At 36.2% G+C, this 17,066-nt stretch overlaps 1 pseudogene; it reads left to right on the top strand.

The window, feature by feature from the left end:
- The first annotated feature begins 15,805 nt into the window (after nt 1–15,805).
- Nucleotides 15,806–16,434, top strand: LOC131510624 (GTP-binding nuclear protein Ran-like; annotated as a pseudogene).
- The last annotated feature ends 632 nt before the right edge of the window (nt 16,435–17,066 follow it).

The raw sequence follows: 17,066 nt of genomic DNA on the forward strand, positions 1-17,066 counted from the left end.
ATTACAAAAAGTCATTCCTTTATTTTATAGGGGAAACAGACAATAAGCAAATAAGTAAATGATTATATCATTTCAGAGATAAGGAATATTTAGTAAAAGGAAATAAAGTGAAGGGGAAATACAGAGCTATTTTAGATAGGATGCCCTGCTGAGAAGGGGATATTTAAGTAGAGTCCTGAATGAAAGAAAATGAGTCAGCTATTGGCAAATCTGGAGAAAAGATGTTTCAGGTGGTGACATCTACTAGAGTAAAGGCCCTGAGGCAAGAACAATCTCAGCATATTGGAAGAATGGTAAGACAACCAGAAGAGAGTTGGAAGAGAGTAATGTGGGGTGAGAGAATGGTAGATGAAATCTGAGATGTAAGTGGGGCCCAAAACATGTAGAGTCTTGAGGACTTTGGTAAGGAGTATGTGAAGGGAAACCATTTGGAGATTTGGAGCAAAGGACTGACATAAGATTATTTATATTTTAAATGCCATCCTGGAAAATCTGCTTCCAGTGGAGTAATAAGTATTGAATTTACCCTCCTGCCTGAAACCATTAGAAAACCAGACAAAATATATAAACAACAACTTTCAAAACACTGGACATCATGCAGAGAAGGATCTCTAAGAGACAGAAAACAAATCAGGTGGGTCTTACAACTGCCTGGCTTACTGCCTAAAGAAAGTTTCCAGGCCACAGCAAAGGAGGGGAAGCCAGGTAGGACCCACTGATCTCATGAGTTCAGGGGACAGTTGTGCATCTGGGGAAGGCAAGGTGTTTCAAGATGACAGAGCACAGAGAGGAGAAAGCTGTACAGAGAACTCCAGGGATCTGCAAAGGGGCATTCAATTGAGTACTGATCAGAGCATGGGTGTGAAGAAATTATCTGAAGCTGGGGGGAAAAAACACCTTCTGAAAGAAGGAGAGGAAATAGTACTCAGAGTTCACACAGGGCCAGGAATAGGGCCTATTTTGAACATTCAGAGAGAAGAACCTCATAATTCAGAGGGCACTGATTAGAGTACTGATTAGAGTACTAAGAAGAGTCTTGCAAGAACTGTGGGGGAAAATTAACCCTACACTAAATGTTGCTGTGATTCTGCTAGCCAAGCTTAAAAATAAGATCCAACAGGAATAAACTATCTTAGTGCCAGAATAGAATTCAAGAATATTTATAGGTAAACAAAAATATCCAGGATGCAACAAAGTACAGTTCACAATGTCTGGCATCTGAAGGTATGCAAAGCAGAAAGAAAATAATTAGAGGATAAATCAGTCATTTGGAACTGACCTGTAGTTGACACTGAAGATAGATTAGGATATTTAAGTAGCTTAAGTAGCTATTACTATAATTGTATTCCAACAATAAAGAAGCTAGAAATAAGATTGAACTAGTAAAGACATGGGAAATACAAAGACAACAGAACTTTAAGCCACTGGGTGGCTCAGTCGGTTGAGCGTCCAACTTAGGTTCAGGTCATGATCTCACAGCTCATGGGTTCGAGCCCCACGTTGGGCTCTGTGCTGACAGCTTGGAGCCTGGAGCCTGCTTTGGATTCTGTGCTTCTCTCTCTCTGCCCCTAACCCACTCACATCTGTCTCTGTCTCTTTCAAAAATAAACATTAAAAAAATTTTTTAATAAAAAAATAAAAATTTGCTGGGATTAACAGCATATTAGACCTTGCAGTAGAAAAGATTACAAAGCTAGAAGATATAGCAATAGAAATCACCCAAAATTTTTAAAAAAGGCAGAGAAAAAGTCTAAAAAACAAGAAAGAACAGAGGGTCAGTGATCTCTGGGATGACTTCAAATGATCAAATATACAAACAGAATTCCTGAAAAGCAGGATAGATGGGGGGGGGGGGGGGGTGAGACATGTATATGTATATGTATATGTATATGTATATGTATATGTATATGTATATGTATATGTATGTGTGTGTGTGTGTGTGTGTGTGTATATATATATATATATATATATATATATATATGCTTAAGTAATCTCTGTACCCAATATGGAGCTTGAACTCATGACCTCAAGATCAAGACTGCACACTCCACTGACTGAGCCAGCCAGGTGCCCTGAGACATAAACATATTTTAAGAAACAGTTAAGGTAATTTTTTTAAGTTAATGAAACTATAAACCCACATATCGAAGATATTCAATAAATCTCAAGCACAATAAACATGGTGAAAACTACCCCAAGGTGCATCATAATCAAATAGAGAAGGAGAAAAGTTCTGCAAAAAGTTCTATAAAAAAGGTAAAAATGGGGGTACCTGGGTGTCTCAATCAGTTGAGCATCTGACTTTCGATCAGGTCATGAACTCATGATCTCATGGTTCATGAATTCAAGCCCTGCATCATGCTCACTGCTGTCAGTGCAGAGCCTGCTTGGGATTCTCTGTTCCCCTCTCTCTCTGCTCCTCCCCTACTCATGCTCTCTTTTTCTCTCTCACACAAAATAACATAAACATTCAAAAAAAGGCAAAAATGGTCAACATTTTTATTCTTCTCTTTGTAAATCTGATTTAAAAAATTCACTAATTTTTCTGATATTACAAGGAACTATGGTTTTAGAAATTTTTGTCAAAAATAAAAACAAGTAAGTTTTGCTTCAGATCCAGAAGATAGAAAGCTTCCCTTTTCTACCAATACAGAATATATGAACCACAAAATTACAATTGCTAGAAAAATGTCTTTCCAGTCTGCTCAGTATCTCCCATTTTCTACTAGGATTTATTTATTAATTAATAATATCTTTAAACACAGTAAATGAGTGCAAAATTAAGTTGGAGAGGGGCGCCTGGGTGGTTCAGTCAGTTAAGCCAACTTTGGCCCATGTCATGATCTTGGGGTTTGTGGGTTTGAGCCCCGTGTTGGTCTCTGTGCTGACAGCTCGGACCCTGGAGCATGCTTCAGATTCTGTGTCTCCCTCTCTCTCTGCCCCTCCCCCGCGCTCTCTCTCAAAAATAAATAAATAAATAAAATATTTAAAATTTTATACAAAATTGGAGAAAGAGGAGAGTATTGTCCATTTGATACACAAGATGGTAGACTAGGCAAACCAGATGATTATCATTTGTTTGGTAAATGAAACTCTAGACATGTATTAAAGTTTTATTTGTTTGTTTATTTATTTTAATTCCAGTATAATTAACATACAGCTTTATATTTGTTGCAGGTATACAATATAGTGATTCGAAAATTCCATACATTACTCAGTGTTCATTACAATCAGTGGACTCTGAATACCCTTCACATATTTCACCCATACAACCATCTACCTCTCCTCTGGTAACCATCAGTTTGTTTTGTATAGTTAAGAGTCGATTTTTTGACTCATCTCTTTTTTTAATTTGTTGGTTTGTTTTGCTTCTTAAATTCTACATATGAATGAAATCATATGGTACTTATCTCTCTCTGACTGACTTATTTCACTTAGCATTGCACTCTCTAGATCCATTCATGTTATTGCAAATCACAAGCTCTCATTAATTTGATGGCTGAGTAATGTTCCATTGTATGTATATACCACTTACCCATTTGTCTATTGATGGACACTTGGTTGCTTCCATATCTTAGCTACTGAAAATAATTTATAACAATATAAATTATTGCTTTTATATTTTTTAGGTAAATACCCAGTAGTGGAATTACTAGAACATGTGGTAATACTATTTTTAATTTTTTGAGGAACCTCAGTACTGTTTTCCCCAGGGGCTGCACCAGTTTGCATTTCCACCAACAGTAGAAGAGGGCTCCTTTTTCTCCACATCCTTACCACACCTTTTTGTTTCTTGTGTTTTTGATTTTAGCCTTTCTGACAGGTGTGAAGCAATATCTCATTGTAATTTTGATTTGTATTTCTCTGATAATCAATGATGTTGAGCATCTTTTCATATATCTGTTGGCCATTTGTACATCTTCAGAGAAATGTCTGTTCTTGTATTTTGCCCATTTATTTGGATTGTTTTTTGGGTGTTGAGTTGTATAAGTTCTTAATATACTTTGGATACTAACTTTTTATCAGATATGTCATTTGCAATATCTTCTCCCATTCAGTAGGTTGTCTTTTAGATTTGTTGATTATTTCCTTTGCTGTGCAGAAGGTTTTTATTTTGATGTAGTCCCAAAAGTTCATTTTTGCTTTTGTTTTTCTTACTTCAAGACACACATCTAAAAAAATGTTACTACTGCAATCAGAGAAATGATTGCTTGTTTTCCTTTCTAGGATCTTTTTGGTTTCAGGTTTCACATTTAGTTCTTTAAACCACTTTGAGTTTATATGTGTATATGGTGTAAGAAAGTAGTTTAGTTTCACTCTTGTGCATGTAGCTGTTCAGTTTTCCCAAAACCACTGTTGTGGAGACTATCCTTTTCCTATTGCATAATTTTGCCTCCTTTGTTGAAAATTAATTAACTATATAATCGTGAGTTTTTATCTGGGTCTCCTTTGTTGAAAATTAATTAACTATATAATTGTGAGTTTCTTTCTGGGTCTCTATTCTGTTCCATTGATCTATAGGTCTACTTTTGTGCAGGTGCCATACTGTTTTGGTTACTAAAGCTTTGTAGTATATCTTGAAATCTGGGATTGTAGTATCTCCAGTTTTGTTCTTCTTTTTCAAGATTGCTTTGAGTGTTTGGGTCTTCTTGGTTTCATAAGCATTTTAAGATTATCTGTTCCACTTATGTGAAAAATGCTGTTGGTATTTTGATACGGGTTGCATTAAATCCGTAGATTGCTTTGGGTAGTATGGACATTTTAACAAATTTGCTCTTCCAATCCATAAGCATGGAATATCTTTCAATTGCTTGTATGGTTTTCAATTTCTTTCACCAATACTTTATAGTTTTCAGTTTATAGGACTTTCACCTCCTTAGTTAAGTTGATTCCTAGGCATTTTATCATTTTTGGTGCAATTGTAAATAGGAATGTTTTCTTAATTTCGATTTCTTCTGCTTCATTATTAATATATAGAGATACAATGGATTTCTGTATATTGATTTTGTATCCTGTAACCTTACTGAATTAAGTGAATTCAGTAAACTTCAGTTCACTTCAGTAAACTTCAGTTCTAGTAGTTTTTTGGAGGGGTCTTAGGGCTCTCTTTATAGAGTATTCTGTCATCTGTAAATAGTGCAAGTTTTACTTCTTCCTTACCCATTTGGATGCCTTTTATTTCTTTTTCTTGTCTGATTGCTGTGGCTAGGAATTCTAGTGCTAGGTTGAATTAAAGTGGTGAGAGTAGACATTCCTGTCTTGTTGATCTTTGGGAAAAATTCTATTTTTCATCATTGAGTATGATGTTAACTGTGAGTTTTTCATACATGGCCTTTAATATGTTGAGATATGTTCCCTCTAAACGTACTTGTTGAGATTTTTTTTTTATCATGAATGGGTGTTACACTTTGTTAAAGGCTTTTTCTGTCTATTGAAATGACTGTATGGTTTTTATCCTTTCTCTCACTGATGTTATGTATCATGTTGATTGATTTGTGAATATTAAACCAACCTTGCATCCCAGGAATAAATACCACTTGATCACGGTGAATGATTTTTTTAAATGTATTGTTAGATCTGGTTTGCTAACATTTTGTTGAGGATTTCCGCATCTATGTTCATCAGAGATATTAGTCTCTTTTTTTGTAGTGACTTTTGTGGATTTGGTATTAGGGTAATGCTGGACTCACAGAATTAATCTGCAAGTTTTCCTTCCTCTTCTATTTTTTGGAATAGTTTGAGAATAGGTATTGAACTCTTCTTTAAATGTTTTGTAGAATTCATCTGTGAAACCATCTGATCCTGGACTTTTGTTTGCTGGTAGTATTTTGATTAGTGATTCAATTTCATTGCTGATAATTGGTCTGTTCAAATTCCCTATTTCTTCCAGATTCAGTTTTGAGAGGTTATGTTTCTAGGAATTTATCAATCTCTTCTAGGTTGTCCAGTTTGTTGGCATATAATTTTTCATAATATTCTTTTATAATCCTTTGTATTTCTGTGGTGTCATTTGTCATTGCTCCTCTTTAATTTTTGATTTTATTTGAGTCTTTTTGTTTTGTTTGTTTCTTTTTTTTTAATGAGTCTGGCTAAATGATTATCAATTTTGTTGATGTCTTCAAAACATCAGCTCCCCATTTCATTGATCTGTTCTATTATTTTTTCAGTTTCTATTTCATTTATTTCTGCTTTGTTTTTATTTTATTATTTTATTTTATTATTTTATTTTATTTTTTAAATTTATTTTACTTTCTTCCTTCTACTGTTTTTGGGTTTTGTTTGTTCTCTTTACAGTTCTGTTAGCTGTAAAGTTAGGTTGTTTATTTGAGATTTTTCTTCCTTTTTGAGGTAGACCTGTATTGCTATAAACTTCCCTCTTGGGACCACTTTTGCTCCATCCCATAGACTTTGGACCCTTGTGTTTTCATTTTCATTTGTCTCCTTTTTTTCTTCTTTGATTTCTTGGTTGACCATTCATTGTTTACTAGCATGTTATTAAAATTCCATTTATTTGTGTTCTTTCCAGATTTTTTCTTGTGGTTGGTTTCTAGTTTCATAATGTGTGGTTTCAGAAGATGGATGGTATGACTTCAATCTTAATGTATTTGTTGAGACATTTTTTTTGTGGTCTAACATGTGATCTATTCTGGAGAATGTTCCATGTACACTTAAACAGAATGTGTATTCTGCTGTTTTAGGATGGAATGTTCTGAATATATCTGTTAGAGCTATCTGGTTCAATGTGTCATTCAAAGCCACTGTTTCCTTGTTTGTTTTCTGTTTGGGTGATCTATCTATTGATGTAAGTGGGTGTTAAGGTTACTTTTATTATATTACTATCAATTACTTCCTTTATTTCTGTTATTAGTTGTTCTAAGTATTTGGGTACTTCATGTTGGATGCATAAATATTATTCTGTCTTGTTTGTTCCCTTCATAATTATGTAGTGTCCTTCTTTGTGTCTTATTACAGTCTTTGTTTTAAAGTGTATTTTGTCCTGGGGCACCTGGGTGGCTCAGTCAGTTAAGCATCCAACTTCAGCTCAGGTCATGGTCTTACCATTCATGAATTCGAGCCCTGCATTGGGCACTGTGCTGACAGCTCAGAGCCTGGAGCCTGCTTTGAATCTGTGTGTGTGTGTGTCTCTCTCTGCCCCTCCCCTGCTTAGGCTCTGTCTCTCTCTCTCAAAATAGATAAACATTAAAAAATAATAATGAAGTGTATTTTGTCTGATATAATTATTGCTTCCTTGGCTTTCTTTTAATTTCCATTTACATGATAAATGCTTTTCCATCCCTTCCCTATAAATCTGCATGTGTGTTTAGGTGTGAAATGAGTCTCTTGTAGGCAGCATATAGAGGAATCTTGCTTTTTTTATCCATTCTGTCACCCTATAGCTTTTGATTAGAGCATTTAGTCCATTTACATTCAAAGTAATTGTTGATAAATATGTACTTATGGCCATTTCTTACTTGTTTTGTGGTTGTTTTGAGTTCTTCTCTGTTCTTTTCTTCTCTTGCTCTCTTATCCCATTGTTTGCTGGCCTTCTTTAGTGATATATTTGGATTCCTCTCTCTTTCTTTTTTTGCATATTACTGGCTTTTGATTTGTGGTTACTATTAGATTTATATGTAATGTCTTACACCTAAAACAGTCTATATTGAGTTGATGGTTTCTTAAGTTTGAACACATTCTATGAGCACTAAATTTTTATTCCTCTCCCCTCCTCCCTCATTTTAGGTATGTGACGTCATATTTACATCCTTTTATTTGTGTAGCCCTTGACTGATTTTTATAGATGTACTTAATTTTACTACTTTTTGCTTCCTACTTTTGTCACTCCTGCTTATGGTCTTTCCTTCTACTTAGAGAGTCCCCTTTAACATTTCTTATAAGGCTGGTTTAATGGTGATGCATTCCTTTAATTTTGTTTGTCTGGAAAACTCTTTATGTCTTGTATTCTGAATGAAACCTTTTCTGGTTAGAGTGATCTTGGTTGCAGTTGCTTTTTTCCCCCCAGCACTTTGAATATATCATGCCATTCCCTTCTGTCCTACAAAGGTTCTGCTGAACAATCAGCTGATAGCCTTATTGGGTTTCTCTTGTATGTAACTGTTTTCTTTTCTCTTGCTGCCTTAAAAATTCTCTATCATTGCTTTTTTGCCATTTTAATTACTGTATCTTGGTGTGGACCTCTTTTCATTGATTTTGTTGGGGGCTCTCTGTGACTCCTGGTTGTGGATTTCTGTTTTCTTTCCCATATACAGGAAGTTTTCAACTACTATTTCTTCAAATAAATTTTCTGCTCTCTTTTCTCTGTCTTTTCCTTCTGGGATCCCTATGATGCAAATATTATTATGCTTCATGGTGTTGCTAAGTTCCCTAAGGCTATTTTCCTATTTTATTATTATTTTTTCTCTTTTCCGTTCAGCTTGATTGTTGAACTCTGCCCTCCACGTCACCGATCTGTTCTTCCACTTTCCATTTCCACTCCCCCTACTGTTTTTTCTTTTCCTTGAGTGTATTTTTAATTTTAGTTTTTTGAGTTCTTAATATCTGAATGGTTCTTTTTTATGTAATCTATATCTTTGTTGAGGGTCACGCTGAGGTACCCCACTCTTTTCTCCAGCCCAGTGAGTATCTTTATGACCATTACTTTAAATTCTCTATCAAGCATATTACTCATCTCCATTTCATTTAGCTCTCTTGTGATTTTTGTCCTTTTCTTTCATTTGTGACATAGCCTTCTGTCTCTTCATTTTGTCTAACTCTCTGTTTCTGTCTCTATGTGTTAGGAAAGTCTCCTATGTAGTGGCCTTACAAAGAAGAGGTCCTGTAGTGCCCTGCAGTGCAATGTCCTCTGTTCACCAGAACCTGGCACTTCAGGGATGTCTCCTATGTGTGTTGTGTGCACCCTGTTGTTGCCTTTGCCTTCAGACCCATCACCTGCAATGGCTCTCTTTGCCTGTTGTGGGCAGGTTTTATTCCCTGTGGTGTTAGGGAACCAGTCTGCGGCCATGTTGGTATTGAGTTGAGTCAGACTAGGCTTTTGCCAGAGCTGCAGTGACACTGATCTGCAGGGTGCTTTCCCTGTGTTTTCCCCTGAGAAGCTTTCATCAGTGGATGATGCCTGCAGTCAGAATTGATGTCTGCCCTCAGCCCACTGCTGGGGCCACAGCTGGACTGGTGTGTGTGCTTATCCTCCTCTCTCCCCAAGGCAGGAGTCACTTTGGCATGTGTCTGGCCCATGTAGGGGTTGCTTGCACACTTCCAGGCTTATGGCACTGCTTTGGACTGGCTGTGGCTAAAGGCATACAAGAGGGGGTAGGTCTGCAAGAGAATGCAAAAGTGGAGGTTATTTCATTTCTTTTTAATTTTTTTAAAAAAATGTTTGTTTGTTTATTTAGAGAGTGCAAGTGGGAGAGGGGCAGAGAGAGGGAGACATAGAATGTGAAGCAGGCTCTAGGCTCTGAGCTGTCAGCACAGAGCCTGATGTGAGGCTTGAACTCATGAACTGTGAGATCATGATGTGTGCTGAAGTCAGATGCTTAACTGACTGAGCCACCAAGGTGCCCCAGAGGTTATTTCATTGTTAGTATTATTTATAAATATCTCTTCACTGTTATATTTTGAGATTGACACATTATTTCATGATATTGTGTAATAGCTGTGAAATGGTTAACAATTTAGAAAACTTTTTAGAAAGAATAAGGCATGAGAGAGAAGTGAGCAATTATAATTCTGAAAATAAATTAAGCTCTGATTTTTAAGATAGTATTCCTAGAGGCTGAGCTCTTTTCTTTAAAATAATAATAAAATATAAATCCATTCAAACTAGTTTCCTGTCAATTAAACAACTGAATCAGATTTATTGTGTGGTAAAATAAACCAATGGATTGCACAGAAATCCTTGTTTGAACCAGATTAAACCATTATTTGTTAAAAACAAAGTTGTTTTGCTTTTGTGTATAAGCAAACCCCTTCCCTTACTGGCATACTGAAAGGATTTGCCATTTTCTCAAAGGGATAGAATCCAAATAAACACAATGTATATACTGGTGACCCCTCACTCTCCAAGATATTATTTCCTAATGGACAATAATAGGATCATTGCTCTGAAGTAAGGAAGCAAATGTCCTCACATATGAAAAAACCTGATGTATGAGAAAACTGCACATGATTTTTATTTCATTTTAAGCAAGACTAAACACAGAATAGAAGTGAAAAGTAAGATGGATATTTTGGCCTAAAAGGCAAAGAAAACATCTATTTTACTGATGTTGTTATAAATGAAAAGAATTTGTATAATACTATGATTTCTTAATAGGAATTAAGCATCAAATCTTTCTAGTCCCTCTTGTTAAAAGAGACAATGAATGCTTCAGACTGACTCTGCACATTTTATTTGATTTTTGAAAAACTGTTATAAGTTCTAGTAAGTAATTACATTTCAAGGAGTGGGATTCAAGATTATTCCATTTACATTCCTTTAAAAAAATGTTTATTTATTTTGAGAGAGAGAAAGTGTGTGTGATTATGTGCGCACATGGGGAAAGGGCGGAGAGAGAGAATCCCAGGCAGGCTCTGCACTGTCAGCACACAGCCAGACTTGGGGCTCGATCTCATGAAGCATGAGATCATGCATGACCAGAGGTGAAATCAAGAGTAGGTCACTCAACCTGACTAAGCCATCCCGGTGCCCCAACTTCCATTTATATTCTCAGGGAAGATCTTTTTGATCTTTTGAACCCTTAACAATTGAACATTAACAGATGAGGGGAATAGTCATGTAAAGGAGTGATTACAACAGTGACAATGCTTTTGGGACTGTGGGAGCCTAGAGGACAGGAATCCAGGTGTGGGTATGATCTTGTATTCCTCAAAGATTTTCTCCTGACTTCAACTCAGTTGTTTTCCTCTCTCCTCATCCTCTCTCACTCTTAGGTTTTCTTGATAAACCAGAAAATTTTTTAAATGAAGAGAGGTTTCTTATGGTTAGGTTGACAGGCAACTGAGGTGGGACAATAAACTTTATTATAATGGACATTGATGTGGCCAATATTCTTGAATTTGGAATTCAAGGTGAAGATCTTGAAAGGAAGCCTTGAAGAGAGCTGTCCCCTCCACTCCTGGGATAGGGAACACTTCCTTTCATTTAGTGTGGTTTATTTGAGGGATAACCCTGCTATTTAGTTTCCCAACTGGGATGCTTTTGGAACGAAAGACATGGTATTCATAATTACACTGAGATAAAAGAAGTAATCAGGACTGCCTCAGAAAAAACAGGATGTATGTTCATCCTACTTAGTTACAAGTACATCAGTTCTTACAGCAATCCATCTATCCGTCTGTAGATCATTTTCTACTGTTTACACAAGTCTTACATATGTTTTCATTCTTTTGTTCTTTAAGAAATTTAGTCTACTTTTTAGGCCCTCTCCACAGTGAAATGGGGTTAACTTCATACTATACAAACTTAAGGTTTGCTTTTGAGACTTTTAGGGGTGGAGAAAAGAAGCCTATTCTCTCTAGGATGATGTGTATAGAGCACAGGAGCTGCAGGATATGTGGCCTTCTAATACATTTTGCTTTGTTCTCTGTTGAGAATTTAAAGAGCAAAACAAAAAAACTTCCCCTCCTGAGCCACTTGATGACTTTGGCCAATTAGGAAGGCATACTTGGGTGGTGTAGATGTAGAGAAGGAGTGTGGCTATGACTGCTTCAAACTGAGCAAAGCAGAAAGCTTATTCAAACATGACTGGCTGACCAGGTTGCTGTGTTGACATGCAAGGCTGTGTGCTGATGAGATCTACTAGGCAAATATTGCTCTGGGAAAAGTGCTTCAGAACTAAGCATGTGGGGAGCCATATATGAGCTTGAATGAGGATATATTCCTAGAAATTTATTTTCATACCTGAAAAAGACTTTTGAAGTCATCTGTCCAACACTCTTATTTTATAAATGGGGAAACTTAAGCTCAGAAATGTAAGCAGGGCCAAAAGTTTCTCAGCTCCTCTTCCAGGGCCTATGAGCCAAGTCTGTTGTGTTGCATAGTACCAAGTGCATGATTCAAATACACTGCAATGACATGACTGAGAATGTATAATGGATGGGGACTCATTAAATTTTGAGCGGGCTTAATATCAGAACTTTGATTACCCCCTACTTGTCACTTAATAATACTGACTTGGTCATTAGTTGTAATTCCAGTTCTCCTATTAACTACCAGGAAGAACTTTGGGGAAATCATTTCACAGTGTGGTTTCTTTCTCTGCAAGTTGTGGAATTAAGCTAGATTAAATTCTTTCAAAGGCTCCCTTCATCTTGAATTCCCAGCTAATCAACTCTTCTCATTTTACCACCCTGATGTGTCGTTTGAATAGTAATTACGGTATAGATCCCAAGGCTGCAAGAAATTAGCAGAGGTCAGACAAAATGTTCTGCTTTATTCTCACTTTTTCTTAACTTCCCTATTCACCCTTCTAATCATTCTCTCTTATTTCTCCTTATTATCCATCATTTCTTTTGTTTCTATTTCTTCCTTTTGTTTTATTTCTAAATTTTCTCACCTCCCCATAAGAAAGTAAAAGCAATTATTAGTATTAAAGTAACAAAAAAGAGAGAGAAAAGATATATTCTCTTGAGTGTAATAAGTCTAATTTGCCTTACCATAGATAGTAAAATATTCACAGGAAGAACCATAGAGGCATTATCCAACTAGATGCTCTTCTGAAAAAGGTGACAAAAGTTTATCATGACATTATTAACCACTAGGGAAATGCAAATGAAAACCACAATGAAATATCATCTCTACCCCATCAGGATAGCTACTATCAGGAAAATAAAACAAAATGGGAACTGCGTGGATAAGGATATGAAAAATTGGAACTTTTATACACTGTTGGTAGGAATGTAAAATTGTGCAGCTGCTATGAAAAACAGTACAGTGTTTTCTCAAAAAGGTAAAAATAAAGTCACCAGATAATCCAGCAATCCCACTTCTGGATAAACGTCCAAAAGAATTGAAAGTAAGGACTCAAACAGATATTTGCACAATCATGTTCATAAAAGCATGATTCACAATAGCCAAAAGTGGAAGCAATTCAAGTGTCCATCAACAGATGGATGGATAAACAAAATGTGACACGTACATACAATGGAATATCACTTAGCCTTAAAAAGGAAGGAGATTCTGACACATGTTACAATATGGATGAACTTTGAGATCATGCTGCGTGAAATAATCCAGTCACATAAAAGACAAATACTGTAGGATTCCGCTTCCATGGAGTATCTAGGAAAGTCAAATTCATAGAAAAAGAGAGTAGAATGGTGGCTGCCAGGGACTAAGGAGATGGGGAAATGGGGAGCTGTTTAATGAGTATAGAGTTTCAGTTTTGTCAGATGAAAAAGTTCTGGAGATTGGTTGCAGACCCATGTGAGATATACTTATCTCAATACTGAACTATATATACTTAAAAATGGTTAAGATGATAAATTTTATGTTATGTGTATTTTACCACAATTTTTAAAAATTAGGGTGATTAAAAAAAGAACTGCGATTGTAAACTATAATTTTTCACACAACTATTAAGGGCTTTTTTTTTTCTTTTTCTATGATATTAAATAGATTACTCATGGAAACATTTTTCTAGAAATGTCTCCTCAGGCAAAGGAAACAAAAGCAAAAATAACTATTGGGACTACACCAAAATTAAAACCTTTTACATAGTGAAGGAAACCATCAACAGAACAATAAGGCAACTGACTGAATGGGAGAATTTATTTACAGATGATATATCTTATAAGGTGTTAATACCCAAAATATATAAAGAACTTAAACAACTCAACACACACACACACACACACACACACACACACACACACACACACACACACACAAATAATCCAATTCAAAATGGGCAGAAGATCTGAACAGACATTTTTCCAAAGACAAACAGATGGCCAACAGATACATGAAAAGATGCTCAACATCACTAATCATCACAGAACTGCAAATCAAAACCACAATGAGCTATCACCTTACACCTGTCAGAATGGCTAGAATCAAAAAGATAAGACATTACAAGGGTTGGTAAGGATTTTGAGAAATAGGAACCCTTGTGCACTGTTGGGAATGCAAACTGGTGCAGCCACTGTGGAAAGCAGTACGAAGGTCCTACAAAAAATTAACAATAGAATACCATATGATCCAGGAATTTTACTACTGGTATCTACCCAAAGAATACAAAAACACGAATTCAATAAAATATATGCACCCCTGTGTTTACTGCAGCATTATTTACAATAGTCAAGGTATAAAAGCAATCCAAGTCTCCATCCATAGATGAATGAATAAAGAAGAGTGGTATATACATACAATGGAATATTATTCAGCCATAAAAAATAATAAGATCTTGTCATTTGCAATGACATGGATAGACCTAGAAGGTATGATGCTAAGTGAAATAAGTCGGACAGAGAAAGACAATTACCATATGATTTTACTCATATGTAAAACTTAAGAAACAAATGAAAAACAAAGAAAAAAAGAGACAAAAAGCCAGACTCTTAAATACAGAAAAGAAACTGGTGGCTGCCAGAAAGGATGTGGGTAGGGAGACAGATAAAATAAATAAAGGGGATTAAAGGTACACCTACCATGATGAGCACTGAATAACATGTAGAATTGGTGAATCATTTATGTTGGACACCTGAAATTAATACAACACCATATGTTAATTACACTTCAATAAAAATATAAATATTAACCATTCTAAAGACAAGTAAGCTCCCATGTGATATTATAGAGTAAGATATGAACAAAAATAAAAGGTCAATGACAAAAGTGCTGAACAGACTTCCGTAGTCAGTAGGATAATAAAGAAAGCAAATTTAGTGAATGAAGTAGAAAGAAACTTCTTCAATAGAAATGGTAATGAGCCACTTTCTGGAACACTAATATGTGATCTGAGCAAACAGAGCATAAAATACAATGTGGGCTCCTCTTGTTTTCTTTCAGGTCTTTTATCATTTAATATGAGCATTCAACAATTTTGTAAAATACTGGTGAGAAGAAATTCTTTTTATTCAGTATATCTGCCAATAGACATTTTAAATGATAAGAAATCCTTCAGGCAACTAAAACTCTTTTAGAAAAGACTATCCACATTCTTTCTGTTGAAATCTTAGCACAAATGCTAGAGGACTAAAATATATGTGAGGAAATTTCTAACAGCAAGTGAGTGGCCTGTTCTCTACTACTATGGTTCAGAGTTGCCCTTGATTTTGAACAACATCTGAGCCATTAGTACAGCTTTATTGCTGAGGCCATGGCCCAAGAAGACTCAAGCACTGGTATATGCCTCACCCTTCAGAAAACCAAGTAGAATCTCTAGCTACCTGCCTTCCAGAAGGCTGTTACTATAAATCCTACAACCTGACCCCCTTTGCTTCAGACACCCCAATATTTCAAAGTTGGTTTAAAGGTACCAATTCCTATTTTTCTTCTCCATAGGCGTTATAAGCAACTAAACATACAATTTTCTAAGGAAAATTAATTATGAGATAATTGAATATGCTTTGATGTGCTCAAACAGCAAGTTGGAGTCAGACTTTGCCACTAATGTTAGAAATGTAGGAAACTGACTCCAATTGCATATAATAAACAGATCACAGATTGCTGAATGTGATAGCCCAATCAGCCTTTAAAAAGTTTTTTGTTTGTTTGTTTGTTTGTTTGTTTGTTTAAATCTAGGGAGCCTCAGTCAGACAGGCCAGAAACACTTCTAGAAGGAATAGCATGATGGCTGCCCAAGGAGAACCCCAAGTTCTCTTCAAACTTGTATTAGTTGGTGATGGTGGTACTGGGAAACTACATTCGTGAAACATCATCTGACTGGTGAGTTTGAGAAGAGTGTAGCCACCTTGGGTGTTGAGGTCCATCCCCTTGTGTTCCTTACCAACAGAGGACCTACTAAGTTCAAAGTATGGCATACAGCTAGTCAAGAGTAATATGGTGGGCTGAGAGATGGCTATGACATACAAGCCCAGTGTGCCATTATAATGTTTGACAACACCAAGGGTTACCTACAAGAACGTGACCAACTGGCAGAGAGATCTGGTACGAGTATGTACAATCCCCATTGTGCTATGTGCAACAGAGTGGGCATTATGAACAGGAAAGTTAAAGCAAAATTTATTATCTTTCACTGAAAGAAGAACCTTTAGTACTATGACATTTCTGCCAAAAGTAACCACAACTTTGAACAGCCCTTCCTGTGGCTTGCTAGAAGACTAACTGGAGACCCTAACTTGGTGCTTGCTCTCACCCAGCCAGAGGCTGTCATGGACCCAGTTTTGGCAGCACAGTATGCGCATGATCTAGAGGTTGTTCAGACAACTGCTCTCCCGGGCAAGGATGACAACCTGTGAGAAAGTGAGAAAGTGCAGCTGAAGCCCAGCATCAGAAGTCTGCTTTTACATTGAACTGTCCTGTGATGTCAGGGGCACAGTGCCACTTTAGTTACATAGCTAAGTGGAACATGTGCTTCATCTTTGGGATGCTGAAGGAGATGAATGGGCTTCAGAGCGAATGTGGCAGTTTCAAAAGTACCTTCATTTTATGGACCTGCATATTTAGCTGTTTTGGTACAAAGCTGTTTCCTTCCTGAGTTTCAAATAAAAGACTGTTATAGTAGTATCACAACATCCAGTGGTGAAATCCCGTTTGTCACTGTCCTTCCCATTCCTTTTCATTTAGAATCAGAAGAAAGGTGTATTTCAAATATCTTAAAAATAAATACATACACAAACAAACAAACAAACAAACAAATCTAGCATTAGGAAAAGATGTGACTCTTTTCATGTGTCTGCCTTGACTCTGGTGGAGAGGGTTGTTCTGAATTTAATCCATACTGGCTAGCGTTGTTCTCAGGGCTGATAAGCAAACAAAAAGACCTACTATGAGCACAGATTCAAGGACAGTGGTGGCAGTCCCTGATTCCTAAGAGTTTTAAATGTGGTTATCATTCTTTTTTCATTATTTTTCATTTGTATTTAAATGT

This window comes from Neofelis nebulosa, chromosome 1 (genome assembly GCF_028018385.1).
Source record: "Neofelis nebulosa isolate mNeoNeb1 chromosome 1, mNeoNeb1.pri, whole genome shotgun sequence".
NCBI lineage: Eukaryota > Metazoa > Chordata > Mammalia > Carnivora > Felidae > Neofelis > Neofelis nebulosa.